This window comes from Paramormyrops kingsleyae, chromosome 15, assembly GCF_048594095.1.
Source record: "Paramormyrops kingsleyae isolate MSU_618 chromosome 15, PKINGS_0.4, whole genome shotgun sequence".
Classification (NCBI taxonomy): domain Eukaryota; kingdom Metazoa; phylum Chordata; class Actinopteri; order Osteoglossiformes; family Mormyridae; genus Paramormyrops; species Paramormyrops kingsleyae.
In genome coordinates, this window is record NC_132811.1 from 25,220,551 (window position 1) to 25,225,864 (window position 5,314).

The following is a 5,314-nucleotide window of genomic DNA, read 5'->3' on the forward strand; positions in this document are numbered from 1 at the left end:
TGGTCCTGTCCATCCTGTCTGTCCGGTTTCTTGGTTGTTGTTCGCTTGTTTCCCGTCCTGCTCCGCATCTGCGTCCTGTCTGCCTGTTCTCTGTGGCCCTGGCAGTGCCCCGGCGCGCGTCCAGTGTCCGCGCGTTAGGTGGGGGGTACTGTCAGGGTCGGCCTCCCGCTGTGGTCCTTCCGTGCCCCTTCCCCGTTTGACCAGCAGGCGGTGCTGGTCATCCTGTCCATACGTCAGTCCTTGTTTCTCCCCTGTCACTCGTCTGGTCTCGTGGCTCAATGTATTAAGCATGTGCTGTCTGTTTGCCCCTCGGTCCTGAGTTCCCTCTTGTGAGTTCGAATCCCGCCTCCTCTGTTTTTGTATTTAGCTCCCTGGTGTTTTCCTTTATGCTTAATTATTCCTGGTGTTTGCTTTGTTTATGGTTTTTGGTTTTGTTCCTTGTGCCCCTACTTGTCTTAATTACCTGTCTGTAATTCCCCAGTGTTCTGTTTCCTTGGTTAGTTATTAGTTTCCCTGTTTAGTTCCTTTGAGTATTAGTTTCACCTGTACCCCATTTCCCTGGTCTTTGTTAATTAGCCTCACCTGTCCTGTGTTAGTCCCGTTACCCATTAGTATTTTAGTTCCTGCCTGTGTTCAGTTCCCCAGTGGTTCATTGTCTACAGTATGTCTATGGTAGTTGTAGGTTGATGGGTTTTTTTTTGTGTTCTGCGTGCATTCAGTTTTTGTTATTTAGTCTTGTTTAATCCCCTTTCTGTTTTTGACCCCTTGTGGTCTTTTTGGTTTAGTTGTGTTTTTTGTGTTTTCTGTTTTGTTTAAATAATCCCTTTCTGTTCCTGGAGCCGCCAGTGGGTCGTCCACCCTTCTTTTCGTGCACCATGCCTCGTTCCCGCACCCGAGCCACCCGGAAACATGACAGCACCTCAGCAGAGGCAGTCTGCAGATCCGCAAACCAAGCAAAACCCACGGCAACCTGTCAGACTAAGAAACACCCTGAAGAGATGCATAAAAGGCAACCTTCAGAGAGCTGTGAAAGCACTCACACAACCCATTAGCTTACGGGTGATAAGTGGTGGTGCGGTGGAGGGTGATCCCTAACTCATGAGCAATCGCACTCCACTATTCAGATGTCTCTGAAATCTCACTGTCAGATGCCTGGTGAGATGCCATTAGGATGTAATCTACACTGAGGTGGACAGTACCAACAACTAAACACAAGAGGCAATCAGCCACCAGATTGCGTGTGCCAGCTACATGACGGACATCTGCCGTGAACTCAGAAATAAACACCAGCTGATGCTGCTGACAGGCAGACCACAGGTTAGAAGTCTTGCTCATCACAGCCACCAATGGCTTGTGATTCACAAAAGTGATAAACTCGCCTTTCCAACAGGAAACAGAAATGGCACACAGCTAAGTACAGACCCAGGAGCTCACAGTCGACAGTGCTGCACTTGTGCTCATTCTGGTGCCTGAAAAAGGCCAGCGGCTGCCATTTCCCATTAACAGGCTGCTCATGTACTGCACCTATAGCAACACCTGAAACATCTGCAGTGAGGGCAGTGGGAGCATCCAGCAAGGTATAGGTGAGCCATGTAGCATCTATCAAGGCCTATATAGCATTGCTGAGCACCCGACAAGGCTCTGCAGTCCACTCAACCACTGCTTTAGATGAAACACCCTTAAGTGCAGAGTATTGGGGAAACATAATGCGGACAGCCTCAGGGATGAAACAATGGTAAAAGTTAACCATTCCCAGAAACTCCTGCAAAGATTTGACCATGATCTTGGAAAATCTCAAACAGCAGCAACTTTCTCAAGGAGAGGCACCGCCCCCTCCGAGGTATGTGGTGGCCAGAAAAATCAACAGAAGGGACACTAAACTGACACTTGGTAAGATTCACAATCAGCCAGTGAGCACTGAGACGCTCAAACAATGCCCAGAGATGCCTCAAGTGCTCCTCCAAACTGGTGCTGGCAACTAAGATATTGTCCAAATAAACAAATAGAAAAGGCATGTCCCGCACAACGCTGTCCATCAAACGCTGAACATTTTGAGCTGCGTTCTTCAGTCTAAATGGCATCCTGAAAAACTCAAACAGACCAAAAGGTATGACAGCAGTAGTCTTAAAGATGTTCTGGGGGTGCACCGGAACCTGATGGTAGCCCCTGACCAAGTTCATTTTGGGAAAGATGACAGGTCCCACCAAACGGGATACCAGTCGAGAGTAGTGGCATCACTAAGGCACTTATAGTTCCCACAGGAGCACCATCCACCACCAGGCTTGGGCACCATAGGGAGAAGAGAAAACCACAGGCTGCCAGAATGCCGAACTCTCTCTAAACACTCCAATGTGGCAAACTCCTCTTTGGCAACAGCCAGCCTTTCAGGGTCCAGTCTCCTAGTCTCCAGTGGTTATGTGGTGTTCCACACCATATTTAGTCAAGGATGCAGGAAAAAATGGGAGTGGTGAGATTGAGAAACTCTGCAAGGAGGCGCTGGAAAACGTCGGCCGAAGCCAAAATACCAGACAGATTTGAGGGGCCAGCCCTGCTGAGTTTGCATGGAAAAGGGCAAAAGGTTTCTGCATTTATTAGGAGCCTGTTTTTAACACCCACCAGCAAGTTATTAGCACACAGTGAGCCCCCAACAATGGAGTGGAAATAGATGCAAACACAAAAACCCACCAGAAACGCTACCCATGAAAACAAAGGTCCACCTGTCACTCGCCAAAATTCACAATGGAACTCCCATTAGCAGCTTCTCGGGTGAAACCATTCTCTCCCGACTGTTTATCTAGCTGTAATGCAGGGAGGATGCTCCCCAAAGCACCCATGTCACAGAGAAAACGTCATTCAGAAGAGTCCTCAATACATAGCAAACTGCTTGCCCCCCCAACCCCGTGTTTCCTGGTGGCTTAAGTACCTGCCTGCCCCTTATAAAGGAGGCCTTTACGTGTGTTGTTTGTAGAGGTATGCGTAAGATTTGTTTCAGTATGTACCGTTATCCTCCAGATTTAATGGGAGAGCCTGTCTTCTCCGCATGCTCCACAATGTATTCATATATATTTTGTTAATTTGGAAAAACCTGAAGTAATATTGCAGTTAAAATATAAATGTTCCACCCATTTAAACGAAATTAGCCAGAAACAAACAAGCTTGATCAGATGCAAGCCTGACATGGTGATAGTATGGAGAGGCTAGATCAGCATTAGTCCCACCCACTGGGTTTGATACATTTAAGTAATTAATTATTTTTCAATTTCCCATTTTAAAAATCATTTTAAATTCATTATTGATGCACTTATCTATGTAATTTTGTCACTCTGAACCCTCCATAATTTAGTGGTTGCGCTCTTGTTCATGTATGTGCATCAATGTATGCTATAGAGATAAGAGACTACATTAAATTCTTGTAAAAGACAACAAATGTTACCAAAATTAATATTATGAATTGGCGTGACATTCAATTCAATGTAGCACAATTCGATGGGTAGCATGTTCCTCTGAACACATTGCCGGAAATTAACGCGACGTGTGCGCGAGTTACAGTACCAACAACAATTGGAGTGGCGCTGTGTTTGGTGCGTGACGTCAGGATCGTAGTTTACAGGGCTGAAGTTATCAACATGTCGCTGTTGCTGTCTTTTTGTAAATTCACAACAGCATCAGAGTACAAAAATCTTTTTATCTTCAACATATTCTTCCCTCAAATGGGTGAAACCATACATTGTTTTTTCGCCAAGGTAATTTTCTCGTAACGCCACCTGGTGGAATCCACCAGATTTACGTAAAGAACACGCACAAGTATAGTTATATGCTTGCGTAGCAGCTGCATTCTTATGTCATAGCTATAAAATTATAGAATTTTAGAAAAAGAAAAACCTATACAGCGGTTAATTACATAAAAAAGGCAATGCTGCCCACACATTACACTGAGATCATCTTGAACCTGCTTTGTGCTGTAAAGGAGTCGGTCATAGTTCTTTGTCATAAATGTCTTTATGCTTCTTGGAAAGCCGGGGTGGTCTGGTGGGTTACCATACGAGTCAAAAAATTCGCCAATGCTGTCATCTCCAATGTAAAGCGACGGCCAGTGTTCTCCAGGAGCCGTCCTCGGATGTGTATTGACGATAAAGATTGCGGGTGGTTTATCAAGTTTTACATCCGGCAGTTCGCATACATTTCAAAAAATAGTGCGACACAAGACAGTGCAATAGAATAAATAGAAGAGATGACAGTAAGACATGTCTTAAGAGTAAGACAGGCTAAGTGTAAAGTGCAACAGTGCAATAGGTCGTGCAAAAAGTTATTGAGGTAGTGGACTGTGTAACGGTGTGTAACGGTGTGTGTATCAGTCCGGTCTCTGATTTTTCAGAAGTCTGACGGCTTGGGGGAAGAAACTGTTGCACAGTCTGGCAGTGAGGGGCCGAATGCTCCAGTACCTCTTGCCAGAAGACAGGAGGGTGTAGAGTGTGTGTGAGGGGTGTGTGGGGTCCTCCATGATGCTGGTGGCTTTGTGGATGCAGTGGGTGTGATGGGTGTCTGTGATATTGAAGTGGTATTGAAGTGGTTTAAATCATGTTTGATTAATCATTATCAAACAATGGTACAATGTCAAATAATGGTACTATGTCAGCAGTCAAATATGGAGTGCAACAGGAGAGAGATTAATAGTCACTTTGGGCAGAGCTTAGTAGGGGTCCGTTTATGACGTCAAAGGCGGGAGGGGGTGTGTCCTTCATTCTGATTGGTCCAGGGTCATGTCCATATACTGTATGTTATTCTGATTGGTCCAGGGTCATGTCCATATATGGTATCAGATGTGCTTGACTGTAAGGGGCCATGTGGGGACGTATATGTGGTAATGCTAAGGGGAACATTTGGTTTTGTCAGACGGGGGTTAAACTTTAAGAGAATAAAAATACATTACATGTATTTATTAATGTGTTATTTTTTATTATGTTTTAAGGAATAATAAAGAACTTTCTGTATTTTAAAAGAAGAAAGCACGTAAACTCAGTATATTTAACCAACATGTTTAAAGATGAAAAACTTTAGCAGTATTTACCAATGTTTTATTTCAGTATAAGTTTGAAGAAAGCATTTAACCAGCAAACTTTTAGGAGGAATTACCTTTCCGAACTGTCTCCATGCCCATCCCGACAGAAATGAGAAGTTTTCCCAGAATGCACTCGATCTGCCTGTAGCTCGTGCACATAGAGACATATCCCAGCATGCTCTCTCTCTCTCTCCATGTTGCGGGTGCGCATAGAGACATGAACCCGCAAATATCATATCCCAAAATGCTCTCTCT